Source organism: Myotis nattereri (assembly GCF_964212035.1).
Source record: "Myotis nattereri genome assembly, chromosome: 12".
Classification (NCBI taxonomy): Eukaryota; Metazoa; Chordata; class Mammalia; order Chiroptera; family Vespertilionidae; genus Myotis; species Myotis nattereri.
The window spans coordinates 78,787,121-78,797,135 of NC_138087.1; the positions used below are offsets into that span (position 1 = coordinate 78,787,121).

The 10,015-nt window shown below is 58.8% G+C and overlaps 1 protein-coding gene across 1 annotated transcript in view; it reads left to right on the top strand.

The window, feature by feature from the left end:
- NCS1 (neuronal calcium sensor 1) overlaps positions 1–5,673 on the top strand; it is a 41,108-nt gene extending 35,435 nt beyond the window's left edge. The window contains exon 8 of the mRNA XM_081104296.1: positions 1,738–5,673. The gene's annotated coding sequence lies outside the window, so the exon portion shown is untranslated. The remainder of the gene's footprint in view (positions 1–1,737) is intronic.
- Positions 5,674–10,015: the final 4,342 nt, after the last annotated feature.

The following is a 10,015-nucleotide window of genomic DNA, read 5'->3' on the forward strand; positions in this document are numbered from 1 at the left end:
TGATTCTCCCTCTTGATGAGTTTTCCAAGTTGGATTTCCAACAGCCTTCAGCGCTGACCAGTGACTTTCCTATGTACATGTATATGCACGTAATCATGGCTTTCTGGATGAATGCATTCAGGGACTTCCATCATGTCTGTGGCTTTAGGCAGCAGACACAGTGCTGCCCAGCATCAGGGCTCACAGGTCCCTGCAGAAGGGGAGGAGCGTGGCTGGGAAGTCAGCCGAGCCCCCGGGGGCTGGCAGGGGCCATCAGGAGGCTGGGGGGACACGGGCCTCTCTTGGGGTGCTCTGACCTCTCTTGGGGTAGCTGCTCCTGTCCTCTATCTCCCGTTGCCCTTGCCCCCAATGGCCACCCAAACCCGGGCCCCGCGGGGCCTTCTGACTTGCCCAGGCCGCCCGCACACAGCGCCTGCCTGGCCCCGACCGCGTTTCAGATCCTCTCACACCGATCAGGAGAGGGGCCCCTTTGAGTCAGACACTGACACCTGTCCCAGGTGGGGGGCAGGGACGTGCGATGCAACACGGATGTGGAGCAGGTGATGGGAAGGGTGTGTGGGTGGTGCAGACAGTAACAGGCTGTTCCCCAGGCTGCCTTTTTTTTTTTTTTTTTAATTGATTGAAGTAAAATTCACATGACATGAGATTAACCATTTTAAAGTGAACAATTCAGTGGCATAAAGTACAGTCACAGTGTTGTGCAAGCACCACCTCTATCTAGTTCTAAAGTATTTGCATCACTCCAAAATAATGCCTCCCGTCGCACACTCTCTCCCCACCCGCCGCCACCAAGCCCTTGGCAATCACTCACCTGCCGTCTGTGTATAGATCTGCCCCTGGGGGAAATTTTGTATAAATGGAATCCCACGTCATGTGGGCTTCTGTGTCTGGCTCCCGTCACTCGAGGTTCTTCCACGTTGCTAGGCCTCCTGACTTCACGCGGACCCTCTCGTCAGTTCTTCATTCCTTTCCCTGCCTGGGTGGTAGTCCCCTGTGTGGATGGACCACGTGTTTATCCATCATCCCCTGATGGACACCTGGGCTGTTTCCACCTGTTGGCCATTGTGCATGATGCTGCTGTGAACATTGGGGGGCATGGACTTATTTGAGTCTCTATGTTCAATTTTTTGGGGGTAGATGCCTAGGAGCGGAATTGCTGGGTCCTATGGGAACCCCAAGTTTAACTTTCGGAGGCAGCACCAAACGGTTCCACTGCAGCTGCACCTTTTATATTCCCAGCAGCGATGGACAAGGGCTCCAATTTCTCCACACCCTTGCCAACACTGCTTCTTTTCTGTTTTTTTATTCTTTTTTTTTTATGATAAGTCATCCTAGTGGGTGCGACGTGGTGTGTCTCGTTGTGGTTTCAATTTGCGTTTCCCCGTCACTGACTCTCACCTTCTCATGTGCTTCTCAGCCATCCCACACCTTGCTCTTCCTGGTTGCAAACTGGTTCATCCAATGGCTACGTCCTCCCTGTCCAGCCAGTGCCCTGAGTGTGGACCCTGGGCTCCCCCCCTCCCTCCCTCCCAACCTCGTAATCTCGCTGTTACAGATGATACTGTAGGAAATGTTTATTTCTGAAGAGTAAATGCGAAGCACCCCCCCAATGAGTGGGTCAGGGGGTGTGCACGTTGCTAGGCCTCCTGACGTCACACGGACCCTCCCGCCGACTCTCCCGCCAGCTCTGCACGCCCCGCAGCCGCTCTGAACCCCCCCCCCCCTTGTGTCTTCCAGATGCCTGGGAAACTTGCCTCCTCCCGTGCCGTGAGCCGCCTCCGCCCCGGCCCCGACGCCGCCCTCCTGTGTCCACCTTGCCGTTCTCCACGGGCCCGGCTCTCCCCTCCTGCCGCCAACTCCCCCCTCCCCGCCTGCTGCACCCACCGCCGCCTGAAGCCGCCGGCTCCAATCGCCCACAACCTCTGCTTGTCCAGAAAACACCGTGAGACGGCAAAGGCTCCAGCCGTCTGCGAAGCCCGGGACGCAGCTGCCTCGCAGGCAGCGCTCCGTCCCCTGCTCTCCCGCGCGTCTGCTTTTGTTTTTTATTTCAAACAGACATTGAAAAAGAAAAGAAAAAACACCTACCTTCTGTTCTAGAAGACCCGGACTGACAGGTGGGGAGAAGGCCTTGGGGACCTTGGAGAACTCTGCCTTGTCCGTTGGCCACCAGGGAGGCCACGGAGGCCACGGAGGCCCCGGCCTGGCCCCGGGTGGGCCCGCGTGTCCGTGTCGGGGGCTGCGTGATGCCCGTTACTTGTCGCCCCGTCCTCGGGCAGCCCACCGCCCGCGTGGCCGGGAGGATTGATCACGACGGTGATGACTCTGACGGCGGATTGTGCTTTTCGCGGGGAAAGTGAGGTGGTTTTTTATATCCGTATATAACGGTCCCTGTTATTTATTGGTTGTTAACTGTTGCTGCTGCCTCTGTGTCCAAAGCTCCCAGAGATGCGGTCTCCCCCCCGCCGCCCCCGTTTACATGTGCAGCCCTCGCCCACCTGCCAGCAGCGGCCGAGAAGCCGAGAACTTTGTTTTTTCAGATGCTGTGTTTGATGTTTGGAGAGGGGGACGGCGGGCTTCTTAACTGGCTACCGCTCTGTTCCCTCCGGCCCGGATGCCTCCTCCTTGAACCCCTTTCTCTGTTCCCGTCCACACTCCGCGGTCCTGTGTCCTCCCCCCGGTCCTCAGCACCTTTCTGAGGACAAACGGGGGGCATCTTTCGGTTTCTCGGCTCTTGCTTTGGTGTCTGTAGCAGCGAGGAGAGCGGACGGCTTGTCCTGCCTGGGACCGGTGCCAGGCAGGGCGGCTACAGAGGGAAAGACTGCGGACTGGAGGGGCCTTGGCACGCAGGCCAGCAGAAGTGGGGGCTCGTCCTCCCTCCGGGTGGCAGGCTCCCCTCTCTGCTCTCCTGCCTGCCTGGCGCCTGGCCCGACGCTGGACCGGAGGGAAGAGAAGGGTGCAGGTCACCCCGTTCCGGTGGTGGCTGCTCTCGGGGCTGTGTCCACCTGCGCTCATAGGAGGAGTTTTAGCTCCATCTGCCCCTAGAAAGGGCGGCCCCAGAATGGCCACCAGGAAAGCCAGATGACCTTGGACGGAGCCCAGGAGCCCGAGGCCCGCTCCGGCTCCGAGACTGTGAGCCACCCGGCCCTGTCTTGCCCCAGCTGCCCCCAGCAGAGCCCCGAGGCCTGGCTGAGTGATGTGGAAGGTCCATCCATGCTGACACGGTGTGATTCCAAGTGGGAGTTTCCTGCGTGCCGATCCGCTGGCGTGTGGCTCAGTGTGACAGCCCCAGCAGACACGGGGCGTCTGCGGTCCAGATCTTCAGGGGCACGGCGGCCCTGGTGTGGGGTGTGGGCTCAGGTGACTCCAGAACTGCTCCTCGCCCAGAGGAGGGTGTGGGGCGAGGAGCAGCTCCCAGACTGCTTAGGACCTGAGTCGAGTTCCCGCTGCTGATCGCCCGCTCAGCCCACTTTGAATTGTCCTCCGTCTCCACGTGGCACTTCCCAGGAGGCTGGGCTTCTCCTGCTAATGAGGCCTCAGACCCTCCCCAGAGGACGCCCTCTGAGAGGGGCTCTGCCATGGGCTGTATGTCTGCCATTCCCAGAACCTGCCCCTCTCACACACGCGGGCCCGTCGGCTGCACGCTGCCCCCACTGTCAGCCCCCAGGTCCTGCGGGGACGGGAGCAGCAGTTCCATTTTCACAGGTGATTTTGAAGGCCGGGCTCTTCGAGGCCCCTGTGGTCACCTTTCTGCTCTGGCCGCTGGCCCAGGAGGCCCAGGTCCCACCTCTAATCCCGCAGTCTCCTTGCCTGGCTCTGACCTGGGACCCCAGGGCCCCTTGGGGCTGGAGGGGAAGAGAGAGTGGGCCCCTCCCAGGTCAGATTGCTTTCTGGCCTCTGCCTGAGCCTCGGCCGCTTCTCCGGTCCAGCGGGAAGGAGGCTGTTGCACAGCCTGCCCCGGAGGCATCGCGGGAAAGGGGCTGCGGCTGAACGTTCTCTGGGATTAAGCACGTGGACCGTACCCCCCTCCCTGAGGCTGATTCCCAGGCATCGGTAGAGCATCTGTGTGCGGGACCTTCCTCCACCGTCCAGGGAGGTGGTTGGGCCTTTGGTTTGGAGCCATGGATATGCCTTTTGGCCAGAGCAAGTGGTACCATGGGCCCAGGCTTCAGGGCGCACCTTGGGGACGTGCCCTGAGACAGCTCCGACTGCCAGGGGCCCCCCTTCTTCCCGGCAGCGCGCTAGACACGGGCATTTGTGCCGAGGTTGCCAGGCAGGGACAGTCTGTCCCCTTCTCTCACCAGGCCCCTGGCTGTGGCCCCTGGGAACCCAGAGCAGCCCGTGGGCCTTTCCCTTTTCCACCCGAGGCCCAGCCCTGTGACCCCGTGCGATGCTGCTCCCTGGCGACTCCAGACCAGCCGGGAGCCTGGCTCTTGGTCCCTCTGCCCAGCCTCGCTCCCGGGCCCAGCCTCTTCCTCGCAGCCTCTGCGCCCGCTTTGTGTGGATGGTACTTGGGAGAAGGCCATGGGTTCCCGTGTTTAACCAGGCAGCGTTCAGGGAAGGCCAGGCGAACGTGTCCCTCTCTCCCCTGTTTGACAGCCAGCTCCATAGACGACAGACACGCCTGAGCTTTCTGGGACTTTGTCTCTTCTCTCTGGGGGTGTGTGTCGGGGGGTGGGTGTGGGTCGGGGGGAGAGATTGGGGGGCCCGAGTTTCCTGGGCAGAGGCAGCCTTTCCTTGGAGAAAGCCTCATGCCTGCCACCCCAGCTTCCACATCTAAGGGATCCAAGAAGGGAATGTGGGAGCGCCCCCTGGTGGCGGTGAGCTGCAAAGGCATTTGGGTAAACAGGTGATGCCGGAGGGTGGGAGGCGGCCGGTGGTGGGAGGGAGTCAGGGGCTGTGACCTCCCCTCAGCCCTGGCCGCCAGCCCCACATTATTGACGTTGTGTTTCCCGGATGCCCCTCTGTAGGTGTCCCCCAGGGATGAGTTAGTTAGCGTAAGGGCACTGTGATGAGAAGCCCCCCCCCCCCTTTTTAAATATCAGCAGAATAAACCCAATGGTCGATTTTTGAATGAATAAAAGGCTTTTGTTGAATAAACAGCTGGTCCCATCTCTGTCTTGGCATCTAGGCCCAGGCTCTGTCTACTCCTGAGGACTGGGACAGATGCAGACTGCAGCCTGCCCCGCCCACCCCGCTCCCCCCTCCTCGCCCGGCCGGGCTGTCCATGGTCATTTCCCCAGGGCTTTGCTGGAGAGGGACCTGCCCCAGACGCTGAGCAAGTGACTTCGGTTCAGTGGGACTCCGTTTCTCCATCCCTCAGGTGGGGGTGAGACTGCCCACCTCAGGGCGTGGCAGGAGCGGAACTGAGCAGCCAGTGCAGGGCTCGGACGGGCTTGGCACCCCCTTGGGAGCCTGCAGCTTAGGAAAGGAATTTGGGGAACTCTTACCCAAAACACAAAAAGGCAGTGCTCCCCGCTGCGGCGTTTTCTCCGTTCGCCTCCCAGCCCTCGGCCTCTTTCTGGGTGCGGTCCTGTCTGACTCGCTGGCTGTGTCTCCGGAGGGGGCAGGGCGAGGCCCCGGGTGGGCAGGCGCCAGGGCCATGCCAGCCTCCTCATGCCACTCTGTATGTCGTCCATGTCACGCCAATTAAACACGCTTCCTGATGTGCTCGCCTCCCCGTGTGGACCTGTTGCTTCGTCTGTTTCTGTTCTTTTTCGTTTCGCCTTAGGTCTCTTCTTCCTCCGGTGACACCCTTTCTCTTGCTTGGGGTGTCGTTCCCTGGTCACCCCAGCCGGGCACGTCGAGGAGTGTTTCTCGGAGGCCGGAGCGGAGCAGGGCGAGCCTCCAGCCCGCACGCTCCCAGCACCTCCGTTCCGGCCTGTGGCATCTGTCTGTTCGGAGCCTCTGAAGGGGTTTCTAAAGGTGTGGAAATGTGCGAAAGCAACTGCCCGGACCAGCGCTCTCCGATCGTGGGTGTCCGCAGCCCCCGAGGCTTGTTAACCCAGATTGCCGGCCTCACTGCCCGTTGCTGGTGCTGCCGGTCTGGGGGGCCACACTTTGAGAACCGGGGGCTGTGTGCACTATGGGACACCCGGCTGGGTCCTAAAGGGGAGTCCTGCCTCCATGCGCCCGGGTCCGGCTAATCCTTCATTCCCTTGGATGTCTCCCCCCCCGCACCCCCCCCCCTCCCGTGATGTATGGGCACTGAGGACCCAGAGATCTGTCGCTCACTCGTGGAGAGGTGGTCGGGAGGGCGTGGGTAGAGGAGCAGCTCCTGTGGGGACTCTCAGAAAGGCACCCCGAGATTGGCAGCCACGTGGCTGCCTCTGGCAGGGTCCCCCTCAGCCTGGCCCCTGGGATCTTGGTGGGGTTTCCTCTTTGCCCTCCTGGCAAGCAACCACGTGTTTGCTCAACACACGTGGGGCCTGCAGGCGCTGGGTGCCTGCAGACGGGGTCAGAGGAGGCAGGTCCCCGCCTTCCCGCTGAGGACACCTCAATCCAGAGAACAATAGCAGGCAGTGTGGCCGCAGGTGCATACCTGCCGGTGAGAAACACGTCATCGCTCTTGAGAGACACGTGACATCGAGGCTGATGGGTCAAGCAGCCAGTTAGAGTGAGCCACCCCCTCCCCTGGAAAAATAGGTGGCATTTCAGAGTTGGTTTTGTGAAAGGGATTGTCAGACCGACACCAGCTAAGACAGAGCTGCTGGGCCCAGCAAAACTTCCAGTTGGCGCTGAAGCAGCCACGGAAAAGGGGGTGCAAACACGGCCTCCATGGCCACGCCAGGCGCCCCGCTTCCTGCCTCGCTCTGGCAGGGATGAGACACACGGAAGCGAATCAGAGGCAGTGTGGGAGCGCAGTGGTTAGGGTGCAGGTTCAGACTCAGACCTGAAGGCAGAGGCAGTGTGGGAGCGCAGTGGTTAGGGGTGCAGGTTCAGACTCAGACCTGAAGGCAGAGGCAGTGTGGGAGCGCAGTGATTAGGGTGCAGGTTCAGACTCAGACCTGGTTCCCGACATTGGGCATGTGTTCTAACTGACCGTTTTCTCATAAAAACGTGGCACCCCCAATTAGAGGCAGGCAACGGCTCCATGGCCCCTCTCAACAACCTTGCCACCAGAGGGAATATTACAACAGAAGCAGGTCTTATTCTGCCAAATGCTCAGACGTTTGCTAGCAAACAGGGACCAACACAGTCATCCCCCTGGACGTGTCCGTCCAAGGAGTGGGGGTGTGTGTGTGTGGGGGGCAGGACCGCTAACATCCTTTCACTAATGAACAGACTCTAGTGCGGCTTTTAATAACAGTCTATATTTACAATGCTAACGTGGCCCCTTCTGGAGAGGGGCTCCTGATCAGGGCATTTCAAATCCTGAGGGACTGTCCCCGAGTGGAGATTGGAGGTCATTTACACGCACACACAACTCCATTCTACCAATGAATTGAAATGAAATGAATTTTCAGGACACCTCTCTCTGGGAAGACCCAGATCTGGCTGGAGGAGCCCATGTGGGGGTAGCTGGAGCAATGGCCCAGCGTCAGGCCAGCCCACAGTGGGCGTTTGCTGTCGCTGAAGGTGACTCAGTCTTTTCCAGGCAGCCTGGGGAGGTGTCTAGGGGACGAGGTCCAGAGCCTCTGTGGGCACAGGACATCATAACCTCTTGCTCTGGTCAGTCTGCACTCACCTGCCCCTGCCCAGTCCGCCCTGGGTGGCTCACAGCGAGGTGAGGCCCAGTGAAGGCCCAGACCCCAACTCATACTCAGCCACCCCTTTGCTGGGATGGCTTGGACTGGCCTGGGTTGGACAGCCCGGGCGAACCCCCCAGATGGCTCCGTTTCTTCCCACTGTGGGCCTTTCACTCCGTCCCCCAAACCCCAAAGTCACATCTGCATGCTAGAAAGTGTCTCCCTAAATGTTACTCCCCAGAGGCCGGCTTGGGGCACCTCCGCACAGAGAAGAAAAGGGAGAGTGGGGAACGCCATGTGGACCTCTGCCCTGCTTGCTGCCTCCCTGGCGTGGCCCCCTGCAGCCTGCCCTGCCCCCGTGACAGGGCCCAGGTCACATCCAGGATCAGAAACTTTATATCCTCCAGGGTCCCAGGTCTGGAGGAGCCTCAGGGTGGCATGAAAGGGGCTTGGAAGGCCGCCCGAATTTAGGAAAAGTGAGCTCACAGAGGTACGGTCCAGCCTTCTACCTGACCACATCTCTTGATCCATTTATAGCTGCTCACCCGGATGCATGTTATAAAGGACTACATTTCCCAGCCTCCCTTGCAGCCGAGTGCGGCCACGTGACTCAGTTCTGACCAATGGGATGAGAGCGATGAGCACAACTTCCCTTCCTGCCACCCCTTCCCGCTGACGGGACCAAGGACCAGGCAACAAGCCCTCCTGTAGCCCGAGTCCCGACACCTGGAGCGGCCACCAGCCCTGGACCATTTACGCCGGTACCGTTAGGAGGGAGAGGAACACACCTCTAACTTGATTGAGCCGGCTTGGGTCTCTGAGCAAAAACAGCCAAATTTATATTCTACCTAATACACCGAGGGGTCCACTGGGTCATTTTAAATATATTTTATTGATTTTTTACAGAGAGGAAGGGAGAGGAATAAGAATCAGAAACATCGACGAGAGAGAAACATCGATCAGCTGCCTCCTGCACACCCCCTACTGGGGATGTGCCCGCAACCAAGGTACATGCCCTTGACCGGAATCGAACCCGGGACCCTTCAGTCCGCAGGCCGACGCTCTATCCACTGAGCCAAACCGGTTAGGGCCACTGGGTCATTTTAAACGATCAGGTGCCACCTACAAATGCTTCCTCTAAAGTCTCCATGGTTGCCAAAGCGATATAGTAAAAAACGTGTGCAGCGTGTGCTCCCCGCATCACCTCTTCTCACTCACACCTTCCCATCTCCTCTCCTCCCCCTCTGCCCTCCTCCAGGGCTCAGGGGCCCAGGGGCCCAGTGGGAAGGACCTCTGAGGGAGGGCATTATTTTGCTGAATGACTAAAGGTCTGGGGGGGGGGGGAGGAGCAGGGGGGTGTTGGCCCTGGATAAGGTGGGAGGCCCCAGGGGACTAGGCCAGCTGGGTTTCCCCGGGGAAACCACAGTGAGGGTGCTGGCAGCCTGGCCTGACATTGGACGCAGGACCTTGCCAGCCGCCTTGAGACAGGGAGACCAGAACTCCCATGGTCTCGTCAAACTCCTGCCCTAGAAACAGTGCCCTTTCCCCAGCACAAGCAGATCTTAGAGGTACCAGATGTGACCAAGGGTAAAATACCATTGTTCGGAGAGTGCGAGAAGGGCAGGGCAGAGTCACTCTGGTACCGTTGTCACCCCACGGAGGGTGGATCCTACTGTAGTCACTGGGCTGCTGGTTGCCTTAGAGGCGAGGAGACGTCTTTGCAATATTGTGGGAAACCACTTTAATTTTTGAGGATTCTGAAGGCCCAAATGAATATGTGTCAGCTGCCTCCTGCATGCCCCCTACTAGGGATGGAGCCCCCAATCTGGGCATGTGCCCCGACGGGGAATCAACCAGCAATCTTTTGGTGCACGGGATGATGCTCAACCACTGGGCAACACTGGCCAGGGCTGTGGGTTTCTTTTATTGTATGTGTTTATCTGGTCTTGGTATCAGGGTAATCAATGTTGGTCTCACAAAATGAGTATAAAGCGCTCCCTTTTCTTTTATCAGGTAGAATTTTGTCCCCCTTTAAATATTTAGTATAATTCACCAGGAAATAATCTGGGCCAAGGAGTCCTCCTTTTTGGAACGTTTTAAAACTACAGATTCCATGTCTTTGCTCTATAGGATGAGCCAGGTTATCTATTTCACCTCGGGGACTTGTGGTATTTTGGAGCTGTTGAGGAATTTGTCCATTTCGTCCACATTATTGGGTTTATGTGCACAGAGTTGCTCTCACTATTCCCTTCTTATCCCTTTATTGTCTGTGTGGTCTGTAATGATATCCCTGTTTTTGTCCCTGCTATTCATAAATTTCCTCTCCTTTT